At 37.0% G+C, this 25,866-nt stretch overlaps 1 non-coding gene across 1 annotated transcript; it reads left to right on the top strand.

Annotated features, from left to right (window-relative positions):
• Nucleotides 1–24,625: 24,625 nt before the first annotated feature.
• LOC130972548 (small nucleolar RNA R71) lies at nt 24,626–24,729 on the top strand. Its single transcript, XR_009083711.1, has one exon. It is a non-coding gene; the product is annotated as a small nucleolar RNA R71 (small nucleolar RNA).
• Nucleotides 24,730–25,866: the final 1,137 nt, after the last annotated feature.

Here is a 25,866-nt window from a genome sequence, read left to right as displayed (position 1 = left end):
ACACATATTAGATTGGTATGCATCTTGGAGTGGTTCTTGCTCATAGTACATTTGGGAAGGTTGTTGCCAAGATGGTTGATCAATTCCTTGAGGCTCTTCCCATCTTTGATTGTTTGATGCCAGGGCATCTTGGCCAGTTTCACTGACCTTTTCTTTACTATTTTTAGTGTAGTTTCATGCATTTCCTTAGGAAATAAGCTAGTTTTGGATAGATATTCACTTACACCTTGATTCAAGCATACATTGTGCATTTTACATGATTTCATGAGGATTTTGCATGAGTTTAGTGACAAATTGTATGTTGCATTACCCATGACTTGGATTAGAACTTTGATGCACTCTATTGCTTGATTTCAGGACCAAAGGAAGCAAGGAAGAATCACTTAGCAGTCATGTTAATCTAATTAACGTAGCCACTAACGTGGAATGGGATGTGACTTGCAAGTTAATGAGAAAAGTAATTGCCAATAACGCTCTCGAAGCCATCATTGCCCACGTTAAGAGTCACGTTAACTAGGTTAACGTGAACTCTAACGTGAAGAAGGGACTTTGAGCCAACGTTAGTGACACTTAACATTATCACTAACGTTGGCCAATGATCATAAGTAGCCACGTTAGAGTCCACGTTAACTTAGTTAACGTGGCCTCTAACGTTAAAAGGGGGAAGGAAGCAAACGTTAGTGACACTCAACATTGTCAGTAACGTTGGCCTAATGAGAAATGTACCACGTTAACTCCCACGTTAACTTGGTTAACATGGGAGCTAACGTAAGAGGCAAAGGAGGTCGACAACGTTAGTGACACCCAACATTGTCACTAACATTGGAAGCACCCACAAAACCCCTAAGGAGCCACGTTAACTTCCACGTTAATTTAGTTAACGTGGAAGCTAACGTTGATGAGTGAAAGATGAGCTAACATTAGTGACACTCAACATTGTCACTAACGTTGGGGATGGCTAAGAATGGCCACGTTAGAAGCCACGTTAACCTAGTTAACGTGGACTCTAACGTGAGACATAAGGGCACATTGGAACGTTAGTGACAATGTTGAGTGTCACTAACGTTCTCGAAGGTTGGCAAGGCCACGTTAGAAGCCACGTTAACCTAGTTAACGTGGACTCTAACATGAGACATAGGGGCACATTGGAACGTTAGTGACAATGTTGAGTGTCACTAACGTTCTTGAACTCATACTTTCACTAAATGTTAACACCCCTAACGTCTTGAGCTAAAGTCTCTGCCCACTTCACACTTTCTCTCTGCAAGTAAAGCCAAGCCCAAATGAAGAAGAGAACTGCTTCAAACTCAAGATCCAAAGGCCCAAAACTTGAAGAGCCAACTAGAAGCTGAGAAGAGTAGTATATATAGGAGTAGCTTTGAATTATTTAGGAAATTCTGGAAGTTGGAAAATAACACTACTCTCTGTATTTTACTTTCTCTGCTAGTTCCATGATGTATTCTCCATCTTTGTTTTCATTTTCTAGAGCTATGAACAACTAAACCCCTTTCATTGGGTTAGGGAGCTCTGTTGTAATTTGATGGATCAATACTAGTTTTCATTATTCTTCTTCTATCTTCTCTCTTCATTTTACTTGAAAGCTTTCGATCTTCATCCCATTGGGTAGTTATCTTGGAAAAGAAACTATTCAAACTTGAATCTCTTCTGAGCCTTGAAAGAGGAATGAAGAGATCAAGCTAGAAATGCTTTCTCATGCTGGACCAAATTGGGTTTGGATGGATATGTGACTATAATCCTCTCAATACTTGATTTGGGAAATGCATATGGTATAATCAGTGACCACACTTCATCTCTTCTCATGAGCAATTGACCAAGGAATTGGCTATTAATCAAGATTTGAGAGATTGAATTGCAAGAAATTGTAATTCAATCAAATAAGATTGCCAAGGAGATCAATGAGTGCATTGATTGAGGAAGAGATGAAAATGAACTTGATCTGGAGAATTGCAACATCTCCTGCGCCCAATGAACTCCCCAATTCTGATCTCACCCATTCTCTTTAATTTCTGCGTTTACTTTCATGAGCAAACTGTAACGACCCAACTTCTAGAACGTCATGATCGTACCGAAAGTAAGGCATTACCAACCTGCTTTCCTTTATTAACTATTTACTATTGAGCCTCTAGTTCGATACCGCGATTCAATTTTAGTAAAAATACCAAAAAATTTTCTTTTTGATAATTAAAATCATATAGCAAACATCACCAAGTAATAATAATCACATAATTATTAATAATAGTAATATTATACAACAGAATTTAAATAAAATTCAGGTACAACTCCTATCCCTCTGCATAAAATAAAAACCTTAAGCAGTAAGCGCGATGGAATTCTATGAAAGCAAATTAACTCATACATTTAACTCATAAATAAATTCTATAATCGCCCGCAGCTTCAAACTGTATCTTCGAACCTGTGTCACTGAAAGGGTGGAAGAATTTTGGGGTGAGAACAAACCACACGTTCTCAGTAGGGAATGGGAATGCCGTAAAAGTAATGATTAACATGCAAATAATTAACTTTGCTTAATAATCCATCTTTGTCAAACCCTTTGAAATACTTGTCAATCTTACTTTAGTTAAATAATTACTTTCTTTGAATTTCCAAACCCAAAACTGATCTCAATTGCAAAACTTGTCATATTAAATACCTTTCAGCCACATAATTGATTCAAAGTCATAACAACAGATATTAATCATCTCGATCCATTCACAAACTACTAGCACAGGTAAGAAACTCAATTCAACACACAAACAAATCACAATAAGACAAACAACACAATCACAAACAAGTAATACAAGCAATACAACCAAATGCAAATACACAACTAATATGATGCATGTCTGTCCTAAGCAGGCCATGAGCTCACGTGTCGGTTTACACCCTGCAACCCGACATTACCTAGGAACAAGTCCCAGATATGGCTTCCCTTTGTGTCCTTAGTGCATATGTGTCGGTGGTAAAAATACCACTCCTTCGTGACTACCGGCAGTCGGTGCAAAGCCCGACCCCATAATATACGCACAAGGGGAAACAGTGATCCTCAGTTCGTGGGCGTCCCCGAGATCAATTTACAACAATAAAACAGAGATCTTCAGTTCGTGGGTTATTCCCCGAGATTAATACACAATAACATAGTGATCTTCAGTTCGTGGGTTATACCCGAGATCAGCATACAACGATTCATGGGTTATTCCCGTAATCAATGATTATCAGTCCGTGGGTTTTTTCCCGCTTATAAAACAAATAACAATTTATGGGTTTTCCCCGAGATCAATGATCATTCAGTTCGTGGGTACTTCCCGAATTCAACCAATTATCAGTTCATGGGTGTCCCCCGTAGTTAAACAACTAACAGTTCGTGGGGTATTCCCGCCTTTTATCGTTTTTCGTTACCCTTTCTCAACCTCAACAATCCACAACTCAATCTTCATTTCCTCTTTCCCTTTGAATCCTTAACACATATTCCTAAACCTTTCTTAACTTTCTCAAGCATTTGTCTTAATCCTCATTTCAGTTCATAATCTCTACTTTGGCAATCTTGGGTCAAGCCAACTTTAAAACAACTTTTCAGTTTAGTTCTCTATCAAAAGGCTCAAGAAAATTATTTATTTTTAAATTCATTAAACACTTTTCAAAACATAACCTTTCATTAGAAGTAATCAAATAAAACTCTTTTTCAAGTTTACTAACTTCCCAAACTCAAAAACTATCTCTCTTTATCGTTCAAGTTCAAATATTATATAATCATTAAACTGCTAAAAAGTAATCCTTTATTTCAAACCCCAGGCATAACTCCCTTTATATTGAATAAATCTCAAAACATAACTTCTTTTATAAATAATTCAAACTTCAACATAAACCTTTTCTTGGTAATTCAAATTCAAAATAGTATAATTCTTTTCTTAACTAAATAAAACTCCAATAATATAACTTTCCAAGTTCAAATCTTCTAAAATTTCTTTTCAAATAAAACCTTAGATTTTTTATAAAATTCCGGCAACATCTCCCCTAAAACTCGGACTTAGCCACCCTTACGGGTTCCCTCTTTCTCCACAAATCTCCAATTCTTTTATCAGCAGTTATCACAACAGAAGCTCAATAGTCATCTCATCATAAATTAGTTTGAAAACCAACATCCTAACATTAATTAAAATTAGAGTTTCTATAAACCATTCTTTAAAAAGTAAACTAGTTCAGCTTCAAGAATTCATAACTAATATTTGAAACACAAACTTTCTCATATTTCTAGTAATTCTTAAAGTAATTTAGTTATTAACAAAGTTACCATTTTTTTCTAAAGATCGTATTTAAAAAAAAATAGTTCAATGGTCAACCTTCAATTCTTTAACCGTCCTCAAAATCAACTCTAATTAGACTTAAATCAACCATAATAACCAACTTGGCATAATCAACTAAAATCGGAATTTCCAGCAATCCTAAAATAATCAGATAAATCCATAACAATCACGGCCTTAAATCAAGGTAAACCTCATCAGTTAATTACTCACGGCAACGAAGCCATTCAATATCACAGCCATAACCTGAACTCAGTTCACATCTGTACCCAACTTCAATTATAACTCAGAATAATTACCACAACTAACCTTTCTCAAATACATTTCATTCAATGATTAACTCATCATATCTCAATTTAATAAGTAAACTTAAATGAATTACTAATCGCAACCACAGTTCAACCAATTCCAACCCATCACAAGTCCATTTCACAGCCATTCCAATATATTAAAATTCCAATTTAATATCAAATAATTTAAAATAGCTCACTCAAGATCAGAATCTCAGCCATCCCATCACAAAATCAGTAATTCAAAATACAATTCACAACCAGATTCCAGCCAATTCAGCAATATCACATAAGATCAGAATTTCCAACAAATCCATCAAAATTAGAACACCAATATCAATTACAGCTTCAAACACTCACAACAACAAAACCCAAAGAACATTCACAGCAACAATCCAAACTCAATTCATCAATTATCCATACGACCGCTTTTCAATAATTAACTCAGCATATTTCAATTTAATAAGTTACACTAAATTAATCATTATTTACAACAACATCTAAGTTCAATCACAGCTCAGAATGATCACAACGATTAACTAATTTCAAATGCATTTCAACTCATTCATTTCAATTAAGAAATTCTTAACGATTGTTAACCATTTGCACTTATCCAATAACTTGGTAGGCATTCTAAATTAAAAACGTTAAATCCCCTACCTCATTGCCGCAACTTGCGGGAATCAATAAACAGAGCAACTCTATCAACGGTGTCTTGACCGCAGCGACCCAGGCAGCGGTATTAACTGAACAGCAGCTCCGATGGTGGTTCCAGCAGCCACAAAACGGTTCCCAGCGACAACAATAACTACTTGCAGCAGCAGTTTCTTCTGTCAATAGCTCCTTCCCTGGAAAGCTTCAATGGTGACAGTGGCTGCGTCCTCCTCCAAACTTGATGGTGGCAGAACAGAGCAAGAACAGCAGTAGCGATCTTGAACCCAACAAACAGCAGCGATAGTGGCGTTTTCCCAGATTCCAAAAACTAGAAGCAGAGGCAGAACTGGCGAGAGCTCCTCCAGCCCGCATCTTCCTCTCTCCCAGCGGCGCTCAGTCTCAGGCTTCCTCTCCGACGCGACGCGGCGGCGACTGGCGCAGCTCGTGGCTCCATGGGTGACGGTGGTGAGGCACGAGCTCCTTCTCTCCTCTGACGCGAACTCTCTCCCTCTCCTCCCTCTGTCCTTCGCGCGGTTCTAGAGGCAGCGTCACGGGTTGGCGGCGACGTGGTTAGGTCGACAGCAAGGCGCGGTGGCGGCGGTTCCAGGCCGGCAGTAGCGCGCGATGGAGGAGGCGGTGGTGAGGCAGCAGACGCGACGGTGGCTGGGCGGTGAGTTCGGTGGCGGATCAGCAGCAGGGCGCAGCTCCCTTTCTCCCTTCTCAGCTCTCCGTCACTCTCTCCATCGAGCCCTCTCTCTCTGCTCTCTGTTTTGCTACTGAATGTTACGCTGAAGGAAGGTTGGAAGGGGGTGGGATGCGGCTGTGGTGAGGGAAGCTAGGGTTAGGGTTTCTCAATTAATTTGGGAATCAGGGTTAGAAATTAGGATTTTATAAAGAAATAAGGATAGATATGAATAGATATTTTGATAAAATTGAAGAATAGAGTAATTTTAAAATCAAATATACTCTCTTAAAAAATATTTAGGAACATTATTTATCAACATATTGCTAGGTTAAATCAATTATTTCTAATTTACATTATAAAATGAACAAGTTAATTATATTTTGTAAAGTACAATTTAAATTCAAATATCAATTTTCTAGATTAAATCATACAAATCTCTATTAGTTTTCTATCTCTGAAACTTTAATTTCAATTTATAAAATAACCAATTATAATAAAAATTGTACATAAATATTAATTGACTTAAATTTAAAGTATTTATAAATATCACTCTAATCATTTCTAATAAAATAATTTCGAGGAGTTCAAATTAATAACATAATTCATTCAAAATAGGATTTATTTAAATTAAATTATACAATTCTTTCATATTTTTCAATAACCAAAATTATAATTTCAATTATATCAAATATCTAATAAAGATTATATTTAAATTCAATTAATTTAAACTTCAATTATCATTAAACTCCATTTAATTACCTTTAGTAAAACAATTTTCTTAAAATAAAATTATCAACAAATAAAATAAATCACCAATAACTAATTAACTAATTTTCAAAAACTAGGGTTGTTACATTCTACCCACCTTAGAAAAATTTTCGCCCTCGAAAATTGCTAGAATAAAATAAGTCCAAACTTAAATCAAAGAAAACAGAATATACGAACCGAAGTATAGGCAATGGCAAGGATGAATATTCAAAGAGTTATGTTAACAATCAGATTTATAGGCAAGCAAAGGTATACAAGAATGACAGAGTATGGTTGGGAACAATCAAATTACATTCTAAGAAGGAAATTCAAACTAGAGAATTCCAATGAAAGCAACGAAGAAAAAGATAGCACGAGTACATGTGGCACGAATAAAGATTATACGTCGAATCGAAGCTAACTTCATAACCTCTAACGCTCCCAAACCCCGTAAATCGCATTACCTATTCTTCTATTTCGTCTATGATAACCCATTAGTGTTCCCATACACATAAATCATTAGTATTAAGTTGGCCAGACCTAATACCATGAGGCATGCAATGGTAAACCAACAGTGTTAATCATCAGACAGTCATGCAAATAAAACACAAACTCTTGTTATCAGAACAAGTCACAAAGCATGACAGACACTCAGAGTATGCAGTAAAGCATAGTCAGTCCATTCCCAAGGCTCTAACAGGAACGAACTGCTCTGATACCATTTGTAACGACCCAACTTCTAGAACGTCATGATCGTACCGAAAGTAAGGCGTTACCAACCTGCTTTCCGTTATTAACTATTTACTATTGAGCCTCTAGTTCGATATCGCGATTCAATTTTAGTAAAAATACCAGAAAATTTTCTTTTTGATAATTAAAATCATATAGCAAACATCACCAAGTAATAATAATCACATAATTATTAATAATAGTAATATTATACAACAGAATTTAAATAAAATTCAGGTACAACTCCTATCCCTCTGCATAAAATAAAAACCTTAAGCAGTAAGGGCGAGGGAATTCTATGAAAGCAAATTAACTCATACATTTAACTCATAAATAAATTCTATAATCGCCCGCAGCTTCAAACTGTATCTTCGAACCTGTGTCACTGAAAGGGTGGATGAATTTTGGGGTGAGAACAAACCACATGTTCTCAGTAGGGAATGGGAATGCCGTAAAAGTAATGATTAACATGCAAATAATTAACTTTGCTTAATAATCCATCTTTGTCAAACCCTTTGAAATACTTGTCAATCTTACTTTAGTTAAATAATTACTTTCTTTGAATTTCCAAACCCAAAACTGATCTCAATTGCAAAACTTGTCATATTAAATACCTTTCAGCCACATAATTGATTCAAAGTCATAACAACAGATATTAATCATCTCTATCCATTCACAAACTACTAGCACAGGTAAGAAACTCAATTCAACACACAAACAAATCACAATAAGACAAACAACACAATCACAAACAAGTAATACAAGCAATACAACCAAATGCAAATACACAACTAATATGATGCATGTCTGTCCTAAGCAGGCCATGAGCTCACGTGTTGGTTTACACCCTGCAACCCGACATTACCTAGGAACAAGTCCCAGATATGGCTTCCCTTTGTGTCCTTAGTGCATATGTGTCGGTGGTAAAAATACCACTCCTTCGTGACTACCGGCAGTCGGCGCAAAGCCCGACCGTATAATATACGCACAAGGGGAAACAGTGATCCTCAGTTCGTGGGCGTCCCCGAGATCAATTCACAACAATAAAACAGAGATCTTCAGTTCGTGGGTTATTCCCCGAAATCAATACACAACAATAAAACAGAGATCTTCAGTTCGTGGGTTATTCCCCGAGATCAATACACAATAACATGGTGATCTTCAGTTCGTGGGTTATACCCGAGATCAGCATACAACGATTCATGGGTTATTCCCGTAATCAATGATTATCAGTCCGTGGGTTTTTTCCCGCTTATAAAACAAATAACAATTTATGGGTTTTCCCCGAGATCAATGATCATTCAGTTCGTGGGTACTTCCCGAATTCAACCAATTATCAGTTCATGGGTGTCCCCCGTAGTTAAACAACTAACAGTTCGTGGGGTATTCCCGCCTTTTATTGTTTTTCGTTACCCTTTCTCAACCTCAACAATCCACAACTCAATCTTCATTTCCTCTTTCCCTTTGAATCCTTAACACATATTCCTAAACCTTTCTTAACTTTCTCAAGCATTTGTCTTAATCCTCATTTCAGTTCATAATCTCTACTTTGGCAATCTTGGGTCAAGCCAACTTTAAAACAACTTTTCAGTTTAGTTCTCTATCAAAAGGCTCAAGAAAATTATTTATTTTTAAATTCATTAAACACTTTTCAAAACATAACCTTTCATTAGAAGTAATCAAATAAAACTCTTTTTCAAGTTTACTAACTTCCCAAAAACTCAAAAACTATCTCTCTTTATCGTTCAAGTTCAAATATTATATAATCATTAAACTGCTAAAAAGTAATCCTTTATTTCAAACCCCAGGCATAACTCCCTTTATATTGAATAAATCTCAAAACATAACTTCTTTTATAAATAATTCAAACTTCAACATAAACCTTTTCTTGGTAATTCAAATTCAAAATAGTATAATTCTTTTCTTAACTAAATAAAACTCCAATAATATAACTTTCCAAGTTCAAATCTTCTAAAATTTCTTTTCAAATAAAACCTTAGATTTTTTATAAAATTCCGGCAACATCTCCCCTAAAACTCGGACTTAGCCACCCTTACGGGTTCCCTCTTTCTCCACAAATCTCCAATTCTTTTATCAGCAGTTATCACAACAGAAGCTCAATAGTCATCTCATCATAAATCAGTTTGAAAACCAACATCCTAACATTAATTAAAATCAGAGTTTCTATAAACCATTCTTTAAAAGGTAAACTAGTTCAGCTTCAAGAATTCATAACTAATATTTGAAACACAAACTTTATCATATTTCTAGCTATTCTTAAAGTAATTTAGTTATTAACAAAGTTACCATTTTTTTCTAAAGATCGTATTTAAAAAAAAAATAGTTCAATGGTCAACCTTCAATTCTTTAACCGTCCTCAAAATCAACTCTAATTAGACTTAAATCAACCATAATAACCAACTTGGCATAATCAACTAAAATCGGAATTTCCAGCAATCCTAAAATAATCAGATAAACCCATAACAATCACGGCCTTAAATCAAGGTAAACCTCATCAGTTAATTACTCACGGCAACGAAGCCATTCAATATCACAGCCATAACCTGAACTCAGTTCACATCTGCACCCAACTTCAATTATAACTCAGAATAATTACCACAACTAACCTTTCTCAAATACATTTCATTCAATGATTAACTCATCATATCTCAATTTAATAAGTAAACTTAAATGAATTACTAATCGCAACCACAGCACAAGTCCATTTCACAGCCATTCCAATATATTAAAATTCCAATTTAATATCAAATAATTCAAAATAGCTCACTCAAGATCAGAATCTCAACCATCCCATCACAAAATCAGTAATTCAAAATACAATTCACAACCAGATTCCAGCCAATTCAGCAATATCACATAAGATCAGAGTTTCCAACAAATCCATCAAAATTAGAACACCAATATCAATTACAGCTTCAAACACTCACAACAACAAAACCCAAAGAACATTCACAGCAACAATCCAAACTCAATTCATCAATTATCCATACGACCGCTTTTCAATAATTAACTCAGCATATTTTAATTTAATAAGTTACACTAAATTAATCATTATTTACAACAACATCTAAGTTCAATCACAGCTCAGAATGATCACAACGATTAACTAATTTCAAATGCATTTCAAGTCATTCATGTCAATTAAGAAATTCTTAACTATGGTTAACCATTTGCACTTATCCAATAACTTGGTAGGCATTCTAAATTAAAAACGTTAAATCCCCTACCTCATTGCCGCAACTTGCGGGAATCAATAAACAGAGCAACTCCATCAACGGCGTCTTGACCGCAGTGACCCAGGCAGCGGCATTAACTGAACAGCAGCTCCGATGGTGGTTCCAGCAGCCACAAAACGGTTCCCAGCGACAACAATAACTACTTGCAGCAGCAGTTTCTTCTGTCAATAGCTCCTTCCCTGGAAAGCTTCAATGGTGACAGTGGCAGCGTCCTCCTCCAAACTTGATGGTGGCAGAACAGAGCAAGAACAGCAGTAGCGATCTTGAACCCAACAAACAGCAGCGATAGTGGCGTTTTCTCATATTCCAAAAACTAGAAGCAGAGGCAGAACTGGCGAGAGCTCCTCCAGCCCGCGTCTTCCTCTCTCCCAGCGGCGCTCAGTCTCAGGCTTCTTCTCCGACGCGACGCGGTGGCGACCGGCGCAGCTAGTGGCTCCATGGGTGACGGTAGTGAGGCACGAGCTCCTTCTCTCCTCTGACGCGAACTCTCTCCCTCTACTCCTTCTGTCCTTCGCGCGGTTCTAGAGGCAGCCTCACGGGTTGGCGGCGACGTGGTTAGGTCGACAGCAAGGCGCGGTGGCGGCGGTTCCAGGCCGGCAGTAGCGCGCGATGGAGGAGGCGGTGGTGAGGCAGCAGACGCGACGGTGGCTGGGCGGCGAGTTCGGTGGCGTATCAGCAGCAGGGCGCAGCTCCCTTTCTCCCTTCTCAGCTCTCCATCACTCTCTCCATCGAGCCCTCTCTCTGCTCTCTGTTTTGCTACTGAATGTTACGCTGAAGGAAGGTTGGAATGGGGTGGGATGCAGCTGTGGTGAGGGAAGCTAGGGTTAGGGTTTCTCAATTAATTTGGGAATCAGGGTTATAAATTAGGATTTTATAAAGAAATAAGGATAGATATGAATAGATATTTTGATAAAATTGAAGAATAGAGTAATTTTAAAATCAAATATACTCTCTTAAAAAATATTTAGGAACATTATTTATCAACATATTGCTAAGTTAAATCAATTATTTCTAATTTACATTATAAAATGAACAAGTTAATTATATTTTGTAAAGAACAATTTAAATTCAAATATCAATTTTCTAGATTAAATCATACAAATCTCTATTAGTTTTCTATCTCTAAAACTTTAATTTCAATTTATAAAATAACCAATTATAATAAAAATTGTACATAAATATTAATTGACTTAAACTTAAAGTATTTATAAATATCAATCTAATCATTTCTAATAAAATAATTTCTAGGAGTTCAAATTAATAACATAATTCATTCAAAATAGGATTTATTTAAATTAAATTATACAATTCTTTCATATTTTTCAATAACCAAAATTATAATTTCAATTATATCAAATATCTAATAAAGATTATATTTAAATTCAATTAATTTAAACTTCAATTATCATGAAACTCCATTTAATTACCTTTAGTAAAACAATTTTCTTAAAATAAAATTATCAACAAATAAAATAAATCACCAATAACTAATTATCTAATTTTCAAAAACTAGGGTTGTTACACAAACACCCCATTCCCATTTACAATTCTGCAACTTACTTTCAGTCATTTACTTTCAGCCCTTTAATTCTAGCATTTACTTTTTCTGTCATTTACATTTCCGCCATTTTAATTTATGCAAATCTCAACCCAAACTCTGAATTCGCTCAACTAGAACATTCTTCTAATTAAAGTTGCTTGATCAATCAATCCCTGTGGGATTCGACCTCACTCTATTGTGAGTTTTTACTTGACGACAAATTCGGTACACTTGCCGAAGGAAATTTGTTGAGAGACAGTTTCCACCTGCATTATTGTTCCATCCTTGATGCATGTTGTCATTGTAAGTTCTATCTCCTACAACATAATTTGAACCAAACTCATAGCCAAAGGGGTGAGAATTCATAGTAGCAAGATAAAATGAAAATAAAAACTAACAAGAAACAAAGAAAGCCAAATCCTAAAACAAACAAAACCTAACAAAGAAACAAAAGGTAAACATATTCACAATATTTACATATATACAATAACCAATAGCATGTACACATTGCAATTCCTCGGCAAAGGCACCAAAAACTTGATGTGAAAGATTTATACCGGTTCGGAATTTAAGAAGATAATTTTGTTGTGAGCATAGCCCAAACCGATAATCGATTCTCAAATCAAAGTTTAATTTTTGGTTGTCACAATTCCAACCCAATAAAAGTAATGGAGAGGATTAGTCCCGGGTCTTCTTCTCAAAGAATTGCAGTGAGGTATGCATATTATTGGTTATGGTATCCAAGGGAGTTGGTAAAAGTGCAAGAAATTAAATGGCAAGAAAAAAAAGCAACAAACAAATAATGAAAAGAGGCATTCATGGAAAGGATTGAGAATCTAGGCTTTCTATCCTAGTCACTAATCATATCACAATAATTATCAAGAATTTATCCTATTAAGTCATCTCCAACGAGAGAAGGTACAATGTCATCTCCAACACTCAAAGAAAGTCTAATAAGACTAGTTAATCTCAATCCGAAATTCCTAATCAACTTACTAATTGAATTAGCAATAGATTAGCGCCAATGGAAACAATATTGACTAACAACTCTAGATTACCAACATGAGTTGGGTATTAATGACTCAAGATTGCCTAAATTATCTTTCCAAACCAAGAATGCTAAAAAATCAACTCTAACATCCTACCAAGCATTTTGTCAAACACTTGAATGGCATAAAAGGAAAGCATAATAAAATTGCAAGAATAATAAAATCTACCACTACCCAATTCACAACTAGAAAATGCATTAATTCAGACAGATTTACAGACAGATTTAGTCTTTATTACAGACAGCTTTTTGGTTACCGAAGAAATTACCGACGGATTTTGTCCCTCTGTAAAAGCCTTGTCGAAAATTATTTACCGACGGATTTTTTCCGTCGGAAAATTACCAACGGATTTTTACCAGTTACCGATGGATTTTCCCTCTGTAAATTCTCCATCCATTTCCTTAAAACGTCGAACTTTTCGACGGATTTTCCGTCGGTAATTACAGACAAATTTTTCGACGGATTTTCCATCGGTAATTATAGACGGATTTTCGTCGGTAATTAGAGTCTTGGAAAACCATTCCAAACTCTTAATACAGACGGAAAATTTGTCTGTAAATCCATCAGTAAAGTAAAATAGAATTTTTTTTTAAATTTTTCCATTACAAAATATACCTATTTTTATACAAAATAATATAAATTTAATAAATACAAATTTTTATCTAATTTGTATTTGAATATTTATAATATCTTAAAAAATAAAAAAATTTATCGTAATATCAAACTAAAGAAAAATACTATAAATAAGAAGTCAATATAATTCAAAACATAAACAAAGTATATTGATATATCAACTAAAATAATAAGTAACAACCATACATCAACAAAGTGTATTGATACATCAACTATAATTCAAAACAAATACCACTGAAAAAAACTGTAAAATCTGTACTGTAGCATACACTAAAGGTGAATAAAACAATATGCTCTTGTAGCTAATCATTATCAGAATTAGCCTAAATATAAAAGAGAAAATGACAAATGAAACAGACAAGAGTGTTGAGGAGTCTTTTAAATACAAAGCCAGCATGACTTCTCTTCTAGTCTTGGAAAATACTTTCCTGCAGGAACTCATTCAAATCTCATTTGTACATAAAAGAAAACAGTTTGTATCTGCGCATAGATACTGTTTCATGACTTAAACATGCAGTAATTGCCGTCATTGACTTAATTGAAATGCTGCCACACTTCTGCAACTTAATGAAAAATTCTTTAGTATTTTATGACATTCCATAATCATAAGAAAATAAAAAGAAACAAGATTTATTACCATATATAATTTTGGTGCGAAGTTTAGCATCCAATAAGATGTTGCTGGCTTTTATATCTCTTTGAATTATCCTAGTTTTTGAATTCTCATGCAGGTAAACCAATCCTTTGGCTGTCCCAATGATAGTGTCATATCACTTCTCCCAGTTTAGTTTTCTTCCCTTGACTCTATCTAGAACAAGAGATTGGGTAATATTAGCCTTTCATCAGGTACAAAATAAGTTTCTCACAACATTAGAAGAGTAACACCAATTCATCATGATATGCAATAATTGAGATAGATGGTTCAAGAAATGAGCATTGTGAGAGGCTTTTGAGGGAACAGATGGTTCAAGAAACAGCAGTGGAGGTTGCAAGGGGCAATTTAGAGCAGTACTATAGGATGATTAACCGAAACTATGGGGACTTTATGAAGCGTTACCTGCAGGAACACATGATACATTCTAATCTTTTGTCTAATTTTGGGAAGGATGTTAAGAGACTTCGATCTGTTAAACTTCACCCTGCTTTACAAAAATTTAATCTGTTTAGTTAAAAACTATAAGCTAGTTTCACACTTGAACTACTGCTATGATTAACAATGAGATAAGAATAATGAAATAGAATCAAATGGAACATTTGGGACAAATAATCAGCATCACAATAAGGTTGTGGAAACCATCTCTCTTAGATAGATCTTGTAAAAAGTGCAACTAATTTCCCACTATTCAATTAGTTCTTGTTAAAATCTAAGTATAACAATAAACCATTAATAGAAATAAATAATCATAAAACTTCTTTTCTTCTCCAATAGGAATGAATCACAGAAATTCTCTTAAAACTGAAACTAAATGGATCCAGTAAAAATAAGGACAACAGACCTGTATCTCAGTTCCAGACTCAACTGCCTTTTGAAATAGCATATCTAGTCTGACTAGATTATTAGGCAATTCCTCCTACACAACATTTATCACAAGTTTCAAAGAGGCATTTAGCCAAGCGTGGAAATATTTTAGGCAAAACCTCACAAAAGGGTTCGAGGGCTACAACAAACTGATAGAAACAATCAAACATAAATATCAGTTTCACAAATTTTTTTGAGGTGGAGAACATCAACATCTCTTGTAAATAGTTCAGCTCCAAAAGGAAGTCTTGCACCAAGAATGAATGCAAGAGCCAATCCCAGAACCAAACCATCTACAATATAATTGTTTGTTAGTCTTATAACTAATTTAATTGAGCAAAGATTAGGATCTTTTTTTTAATAGCAATGTAAAGCTGTAATACTCGAGCTGCCCAGCAAACATAGATTTGGCATTATGTAAACAAAGAGGTATGAACAAAAATAGATTGAAAGTTGTAACAACAATAACTCAATTAAAGAATAAAGAACATCAAACATGAAATTACAGTAAAGTAAATCTAAATCCAACAAAGAGAGTTCAACATAAAAAGAGGCAAAATAAAGGAAATCGCAAGAGAGACTAGAAGAATTAAAGTACTAGAACAAGAAATTTTAAAGAAAAGAAGATGAAAACAAGAATTAAAACCTAAATCTAAGGGAGATTACCCTAGATCTTCCCTAATTCTAGAGAGAAGATCGAGCTTCTCTCTCTAGAAACTACCTAAATCATGATCCTACTCTAAACTAATTGCTCCCCCTTTGTCCAATCTTCAATTCTGCATGAAATAGCCTCAGAATCGAGTTGTATACTACTTTCACAATTTCCTGGGTTTGGATTGATGTAAGAGCCTAGAACTTTTCTCTCTTACCCAGCATGATTCACAAGGCCTTCTCAGGCATGGTTGTGAGCTTCTTCTTCACGGTTGTTTTCCTGGTTTTCCTCCATGTTTGTATCAAAGTACTCTTCCTCTTCCTCAGCACCAATGACTCTTTTCCCTCTTGCTTCCCTCCTTAATCTAAGGAAGGTCTTCTCAGGTTTAGAATCAAAGGAAGTTGAAGCTCTGCTTCTTCTCGCTGTCATATAACTAACAAAGCACACATCAAGAAATAAAATGAAGAGATTATTCTTGTTAGAGTGGCTGTTAGTATGAGTGGTGCAATTTATCAAACAGTTAGTGGATTAGTGCGTAAAATTGTAAATAACAACAAAAGAAAAGAAAACAGATAGGGGGGGATGGGGGAGAGGAAGAAAATAACTGATACTGAAGGTAAATGACTAGGTAAAATAAACAAACAAAAGAAAAAGCTCAATCTAGTGATCTTCCAACTTAATCATTGTCGATACAAAATCAATCCCCGGCAACGGCGCCATAAACTTGAGGCACGGAAACTTGTCTCTCAACAAATTTTCCTTCGGAAAGTATACCGAATCGTCATCAAGTAAAAACTCACAATAGAGTGAGGTCGAATCCCACAGGGATTGATTGGTCAAACAACTTTAGTTGGAAGAATGTGCTAGTTGAGCTAAATAGAAATTGAGTTGAGAATTGCAGAAAATTAAATGGCGGAAAAGTAAATTGCAGAATCTTAAATGGGGATTTGGGGAGATGAGCATAAAGATAAATGGCAGAAAGTAAAGAGAATGGGTAAGATCAAAAATGGGGGATTCATTGGGTTTAGGAGATGTTACATTCTCCGGATCAAATTCATTCTCATCTCTTCCTCAATCAATGCATTAATTGATCTCCTTGGCAATCTTAGGTGATTGGATCCCAATTCCTTGGCAACCCAATCTCTCTAAGCTTGAACAATTGCCCAATTCCTTGATTTAATTGCTCATGGGATGAAATGAAGCATGGTCACTGATTATACCACATGTATTTCCAAATCAAAGTGTTGGGAGGATTACATGTCACTATATCTGTTCAAACCCCAATTTGGTCCAACATGAGAAAGCATTTCTAGCATGATCTCCTCATCCCTTTTCCAAGGCTCAGAGGAGATCCAATTATGGAGAGTTTCTTTTCCAAGACAACTAACCAATTGAATTAAGATAGAAAGCTTTCTAGTAAACCAAGAGAAAAGAAAGAGGAAGAATAATGAAAACTATAATTGATCCATTAATTTACAACAGAGCTCCCGAACCCAATGAAATGGGGTTAAGTTGTTCATAGCTCTGGAAATGGAAAATGGTAGAGAAGAGTACATTCTAAAACAAACTAGAAAGTGCAGAGAAATAAATATACAGAGTGTAGTTCTCCAAAATGCCAAAAGCCCCTCTCTAGTTCAAAACTACTCCTATATATACTACTCTTCTTGATCTTCTAGTCAGTTCTTCATGTCTTGGATATGGGCCTTTGATCTTGAGTTGAAGCAGTTACAATCTTCAGTCGGCTCAGCTTTGCTTGCAGAAAAAGTATGAGTTAAGCATGGGTGGACGTTAGTTAGGACGTTAGGGGTGTTAACGTTAAGTGAAAATGTGGGTTCGGCAACGTTAATGACGATCACTTTTTTCACTAACGTTCCAAACCAAAATAATCTACGTTAACTTCAACGTTAGTGGCACTAACGTGACCACTAACGTTGCCTCTTGGTCCTTCACAAACGTTATTGGCATTCACCTTTTTCAAAAAGGTTGCCTCTTGGTTCTTCGCAAACGTTATTGGCATTCACCTTGTCCAATAACGTTGCTATTTGTCTCTTTTCCCCACGTTAGTGATCCACGTTAGTGTAACTAAAATGGCTCTTAACCTGTGCATGGCTAAGCTTCGAGAGCATTAGTGACACTTACCTTTGTCACTAACGCTCCAAACGCCCCTCCTTCCCACGTTAGTGTCTCACGTTAATTGCATTAACGTGACTACTAACGTGGTAGTGATTGCAATCTCCAACATTAGTGACAAAGGTGAGTGTCACTAACGTTGGCCTATCATGCTTAGCTCCACGTTACTCTTCACGTTAGTGGTCTTAACGTGACCACTAACGTGGACACTATTGGCTTAGTCCAACGTTAGTGACAAAGGTGAGTGTCACTAACGTTGGCGATTGCTTTCCCTTCCCATGTTAGAGTTCACGTTAATTAGATTAACGTGACTCTTAACGTGGCTAAATGTGCCTTTTTGAAACGTTAGTGGTATTCACTTTTACCACTAATGTTGGAGCTCTCCTTCTCATCTACGTTAGCTACCACGTTAATGTAATTAACGTGGCAACTAACGTGCGCTATGATGGCTTCGAAGGTGTTATTGGCGATCACTTTTTCCATTAACGCTACAAGCTTATTCCCATTACACGTTAGTGGTCACATTAATTAGAATAACGTGGCTCTTCCTTGCTTCCTTTGTCTTGAAATCAAGCAAATAAAGTGCATCAAAGCTATGTTCCAAGGCATGAGATCATGCATTATCTATTTTATCATTAAATTCCTGCATAATTCTCATGTAACCATGTAAAGTTCACAATGTTTGCTTGAATCAAGGTGTAATTGTATTTTTATCCAAAACTTGTTTATTTACTAAGAAAATGCATGAAATTACCTTAAAACAGTAAAGAAAAGGTCAGTGAAACTGGTCAAGATGCCTTGGCATCACAACACCAAACTTAAAGCTTGCATGTCCCTAAGCAGGTACTGAAACATAGGAAAGATGAATGAAATAACAAGATAAACAATTCATTATTATAGAAGTCAAGTTCATGGTCTATGGGGTTTCATGCATAGCAACTTAGGTTCATTCCTTCACTGGTTTTTAGGTCCTTATCATACTCTTGAATACTTGCTTGATTGCATCCTTTGAGACTTCTTATTTATTGATCCTCCCTTCTTTTCCAGGGTTTATTGCATTCTTTTTAGGCTAAGTGCTCTGTGAGAGGGCGACTCTTTAAGATAAGCTTTCAGCCAACACTCCCAAACCAGTTGGTTTCAAGGTGTTAGGTGTTAAGACATCCCTAAGGACTTACTCCCTCAAGTCTCTTTCCCCCATACATGAACACCATAGGCACATGGTTTGTTATTTTTCTTCTTGAAACCTTGGTGTCCAGCACCTCTTTGGGTTACTAAGTCCTCTGTAGCAAATGTTGCTCTTGATAGTGGACTTTCAGCTGATAATCCCGGGTTAGTTAAACCAAGTTACCAAGTGATAAGGCACCCTTGAGAGCTTATTCATCTAAGTGTATCCCTTGTACAGGAACACCACAGACACATGCCTCAAGATTCAAACCCTTGGTGCCTAGCCTTTTTTCTTATTGTTTTTCTTTCCATTTCAAATTCTTGTTGTTCTTTCGCTTTTCTTATTAGGATATTGTTGTTTGGCTAGTCTCAAATGATGTGTTTTAAGCATGTGATTTAGAGCATATAGTTGCCCATATACCTTGTTGGTGAACCAACATAGCTAATTAATTACCATACCACAAACTTAAGAATTCACTTTACAAGATAAATCCCACTCTTGTTTTTTATAACATTTTCTTTTATTGACTTAAAGGACAAGCATACATGTAAGCAAGATGAAAATGAAAGCCAGGGACCTAGACTAGCACACTTAGACCTAAATAATGAAATTTTAAAGGCATAATTGAAATTTCCTAAGCTACTATGGAAGCATGTTTTATTTCATACATGATTTTCCTTATTTAAAACTTGAAAAAGATAGAACGAAGAGGGAACTCCACCACCTTTTTCTTATTGGAATGCTCATGCTCTCTCTCTTGTTTGTCCTCTTTATGTCCACTTGCACTACCCTACATCCATGTCATTCTGGCCCTTTTCCAATCTTCCAGTGCTTTCCTTACTGATTCATGACTCTTTTCGGCTCTTTCTCGTTTCGCTCGTGCTAATTCATCCTTTACATCTTCATATCTTATTATCCCAGGGTGCAATACAGACAGTTGTCCGATCAAGTATTCGAGCTTGGCTTGAGTGTTTACATGATATCCAGTCTCACTCATATATACTCCTTCCGAGAACACTCTGTATTCATCGAAAAGATCTGTCTGTTCTCTTTGTTTTCAATGCATTTCATGAATGTGTGCACCTTGATGTGCTTGGATGTTGATTAGCTTTTGGATGGCTTCTTGTTGCTGATCTTGCTTTTGGTTCAACTTGTGAAAGGATTCACCCCACTGTTTCACTTGTTCCAGTTGCTGCTCCATCAATTGCTTTTGCCACTCCCCTTGTTGATTCATCCATCTAGAGAGTGATTCTTCTTGGCGATCCATCATTTGTAGTTGAAGCTCCTTCTGTGCCCCTTGATTCTCCATGTATTGCCTAGACAAGCCATCAATAGCTTCTTATAATTGATGCATGTCTAAAGTGACTGGGGCTTGTTCCTCCGGGTTTTGTCCTTCTTCCACTTGATGGGCTGGCCTCTTTCTTAGTCTTCGTTGAGTTAAGGGAGGTGCAATAGCATGCATCCATCGAAGAGTAATTGGGATGCCGACTTTTATCCAATCGGGGTTTCCATCTACGAACACCACCCCAGCCTTTGCGCACAGACGGAAAATGGTGCTGGGGTAGCCTAACCTTACTCCAGAATCACTTTTCTAAGCCAACTTCCGAATGCCCTGAGCTATGAGTTCGTGAACCTTGATCTCTCCCCCTTTGAGTATACATTGTACCATTGTTGTTCTCTTAAGGTTTACCTCTGAGTTATTTCCGGCAGGAAGGATGGATCTCCTTATAATTTTGAACCACCCCTTTGCTTCAGGGGTGAGATCCTCTCTTTTAATGAATTTGGGCTTCTTATGGGAATCTCTTATCCAATTCGCTCCTGGTATGCAGATATCTTCTATAATCTAGTCATAATTGGGACTGCTATCTATTATGGATTGATAGCTCTCTTCTACGAATGGTATGGTTTGTAGCTTTAATACCCTCATGATGTTCATGGGACTAAAATCCACCGTCATCCCTCTTACAAAGCTTATGTAAGATTCATCTGCCCTATCATACCTGACCGCGTTTGCATAAAACTCTCTTACAAGAGTTGCGTTTACTCTTGTGACCGGATTAGTGAGGAGCTCCCATCTTCTCTTTTCCACCTTCTCTGTTATTTTGGGGCACTCAATTTTTGTGACTTGGAAGCCTAACTCATATATGATCTCTTTCTCAGCCATCCACCCAAATTGTAATGCATGGTGAAAGGTTCTAAATTTCTTCTCATCAAAAGGGGGTTGCTCCATAGGCTCCTTTCCTTTTCTTCTTTTAGATCTCGATGATGCCATGAGTAGGAATTGGTAATGTGAGAAGGCTTTTGATGGGGGAAGAAGTGTTGAGTGTGTATTCTGAAAGTGGGGAGTTGTAATGGAAGGGTGTAAAATTTCGGAAGAAAGAAGAAAAGGAGATAGAATGGATGGATATTTGAATATGGAGAGGTATAGAGTTGGGGTCATTTATATAGGAGGATGATGAGATTGAAGGGTGTGGATTGATAAAAAAAATCCAATGGTGGACGGTTGTGGTTTAGTATTAGATGGGCACAAGGATCACCACTTTTATGAATTGATAGGTTCGATCTTCAAGGCTATCCTGCTCCCAATGTTGCGTGGCAACACTTCCCAAGGTATTTCCCTTGAAGACAAGTGTGTAGTTCCGTTGGTGAAGTGGCCAAACCCCCCCTTCAATTGGTTGTCCCATCAGTTTCTTCCAACATTCCCTTTAATTTCCTTGCAGGACAAAAGAGAAGAGGGATTAGTTTGAATTGTGGCGGTAAAAAAAATTTGGAGGCTAGCCACCCCCCTTTTTTTATTTTTGCTTTTGACTAACTAAGGGCCATTCATGAATGAAAACCAACCGACCAATTAAGTGCTCATGCATGCGATGTTGGTGACACCAAACTTAGTTTGTGATCATGTGGTGAAAGAAAAAAAATTTTGATTAAGGCCCTAAGACTGACATGATATGAATTGTGTATGTGCCATCTTAGTGTGCCCTGAACACCAAACTTGTTGTTCACTATATGCTGCATATAAAGATTCTTCTAGGTGCTTGTCATTGTTAATTTAGATTCATGAACTTGCTTTATTAACTACTATTAAAGATTAAAAAGAAAGGATATAAAACATGGGTTGCCTCCCATGATGCGCTTCTTTAGCGTCATTAGCTTGACGTTTGGCCTTTGTCAGGGTGGTTGGTAGTGCATCAAATCTTCCCCTCTTGTAGTGAATCTGTCTCCATTGGCTTTGTTAAAAAGCTCCACATGTTCTAAGGACATAATTTTGCTGATGGTGTACACTTGAGGCAGCTGAGATGGGATGATGGGGAGATGAGGTGTGATTGATGGAAGATAAGCAGAGACCACTTCATCTCTTTGAGAGAAACCCTCTGTAGGAATCTTCTTGTTCCTCCATCCCCTTGGGGCCTTTTTTCCTTGTTTCCCTTGATGTTACTTTGCTCCTTGGGGTTCCTTCTTTCAGGAGGGTTTTGTTGCTTGTCTCATATGACTCTGGTGGGTCTAGCTTCTCTTGGGTTACACTTGGCTGTTGTTCCTTCTGATTACATTGCTTGTCACCCAGATGGATTCTCAAGTGTGGTGCTTGTGCTCCCGTTCTTGTCTTTTCCATCAGTTCCTTATTGTGCTCTTCCCTTGACTCTTTGTTATCATGATCTGCTTCTTGTGAGGGTTTAAAGACATTGAAGGTGAGTGGTTCATCATGTATCCTCAATATTAGTTCTCCTCACTCCACATCTATAAGCGCCCTGGCTGTGGCTAAGAATGGTCTCCCAAGGATGATGGGATGGATGTGATTCTCTTCCATCTCCAAGATAACAAAGTCTGTGGGAAGGAAGTAGTTCCCAACCTTCACTAACATGTTTTCAACCACTCCTATTGCCTATTTTTGAGTTTTGTCAACCAATTTGATGATTATGTCCATGGGTGTTAGCTCATTGATTTGAAGCTTTTTCATGATGGATAGAGGCATTAAGTTGATGCTTGCTCCCAGGTCACAGAGTCCCTTATCAATTATCGCTTCTCCTATAGCACAGGGGATGTGAAAACTCCCTGGGTCATTCTTTTTTGTAGGTGGCTCTGTTTGAATGAGAGCACTGCACTCCTTATTCATCACTATTGTTTGCCCACCCTTCAGTGAACTCTTTTTGGTTAGCAGCTCCTTTATGTACTTGATGTCTGAGGGCATCTGATGAAGAGCCTTAATGAACAGTATGTACACATGAAGGGATGCAAACATGTCGAGGAACCTTGAATATGCTCTCCTTGCTACACCACCCTTGAGCCTTTGGGAAAAAGGTGCATATGGGTTCAGAGTCTCCTCTTTCTTTAGCTCCTCCCTGTATGTGGGATGGGGTGCTTGATTTCTCTCTTCATGATTTTCCTTTGGATTGTCTTGGAAGTGTTCTGTTTGTGTGTTTACTTCTTCCACACTCCTCTTATCACTTATAGTGATCATCTTGCATTCTTCCCATCTTACTTTCTTTGTTTCTCCTCTTGGGTTTTTTTCTGTGTCACTTGGGAAGCTATCAGTAGGCTTAGGAAACTGTTGAGATAGATACCCCACTTAGGACTCTAGCCTCTTGATGGTGTCTCCCTGGTTTTTGATATTGGCTCGCACTTCATCCTTGAACACTCTGTTGTCTTGGACTTCCTTACATATGCCTTCAAGGAGGGTCTCAATTCTGGAGAGTCTATCATCGGTTGGTGATGGTGGGTTGAGGTTAGGAGGTTGAGAGTGGTCATGTTGGCTTTGATATGGATGTTGAGGAGGGTGATTAGGTGGGTGTTGATATGATCTCTGTGAGGGATGTTGATGAGTTGCATTATTTTTGGGATTGTGGTTGTGGCGTCTCTGGTCTTGGCCTTGGTCTTGTTGGTTTCCCCACCCAAAATTAGGGTGGATTCTCCATCTAGAATTATAAGTTTTGGAGTATGGATCATGGGTCTGTCTGGGTGAGTTTCCAATATAGTTGGCTTGTTCCCATAACCTTCTTCTCGTGTATTCACTCCTTCTTGGTTATCATCTTATTTTGAGCCAGCAGTGCATCCATGTGGTTCAGCTCTATCACTCCTCGAGTGTTGCTCCTGTCAGAAGCATAGAAGTAGTCATTCTCAGCTATAGTCTCAATGACATCTATGGCTTCTTCAATGGTTTTCTTCTTGTTTAGAGAACCTCCTGATGAATGGTCTATGGCCTTCTTTGATTCGTAAGAAAGACCTTCGTAGAAAATGTGCAGTTGGACCCATTCGTTGAACATGTCTGGTGGGCATCTTCGTGTTAAGTCCTTAAACCTCTCCCAAGCTTCATAGAAAGTTTTACCATCTTGTTGTCTGAAGGTTTATACCTCAACTCTCAACCTGTTAATTCTTTGAGGAGGGTAGAATCTCGCCAGAAATTTGTTCACCACTTCTTTCCAATTTGTTAAACTCTCCTTCGGGAAAGATTCCAGCCATTTAGATGCTTTGTCCCTGTGTGAAAAAGGGAACAAAATTAGTCTATAGACATCCGGATGAACACCAGACTTTACAGTGTCACATATTCTTAGGAAGGTGGTTAGATGTTGATTGGGGTCTTCTTGGGCACTTCCTCCGAATGAATAGTTGTTCTGAACAAGGGTGATGAGCTGGGGTTTTAATTCAAAGTTATTGGCATGTATGGTTGGCTTTTGGATACTACTTCCACAATTTCCTGGGTTTGGATTGATGTAAGAGCCTAGAACTCTTCTCTTATGCCCAGCATGATTCATAAAGGCCTTCTTTGGCATGGTTGTGAGCTTTTTCTTCACGGTTGTTTTCCAAGTTCTCCTCCATGTTTGTTTCAAAGTACTCCTCCTCTTCCTCAGCACCAACGACTCTTTTCCCTCTTACTTCCCTCCTTAATCTAAGGAAGGTCCTCTCAGGTTTAGAATCAAAGGAAGTTGAAGCTCTGCTTCTTCTCCCTGTCATACAACTAATAGAGCACACAACAAGAAATAAAATGAAGAGATTATTCTTGTTAGAGTGGATGTTAATATGAGTGGTGTAATTTATCAAACAGTTAGTGGATTAGTGCGAAAAATTGTAAATAACAACAAAAGAAAAGAAAACGGAGAGAGGGGATGGGGGAGAGGAAGAAAATAACTGATACTGAAGTTAAATGACTAGGTAAAATAAACACTCAAAAGAAAATGCTCAATCTAGTGATCTTCCAACTTAATCATTATCGATACAAAATCAATCCCCGGCAACGGCGCCATAAACTTGATGCATGGAAACTTGTCTCTCAACAAATTTCCCTTCGGCAAGTTTACCGAATTTTCGTCAAGTAAAAACTCACAATAGAGTGAGGTCGAATCCCATAGGGATTGATTGGTCAAGCAACTTTAGTTGGAAGAATGTGCTAGTTGAGCTAAACAGAAATTGAGTTGAGAATTGTAGAAAATTAAATGGCGGAAAAGTAAATTGCAGAAAGTAAATTGCAGAATCTTAAATGGGGATTTGGGGAAATGAGCATAAAG

This window comes from Arachis stenosperma, chromosome 3 (assembly GCF_014773155.1).
Source record: "Arachis stenosperma cultivar V10309 chromosome 3, arast.V10309.gnm1.PFL2, whole genome shotgun sequence".
Lineage (NCBI taxonomy): Eukaryota > Viridiplantae > Streptophyta > Magnoliopsida > Fabales > Fabaceae > Arachis > Arachis stenosperma.
The sequence above is the reverse complement of the archived record's forward strand: the minus strand, read 5'-3'. Positions and strand labels throughout refer to the sequence as shown.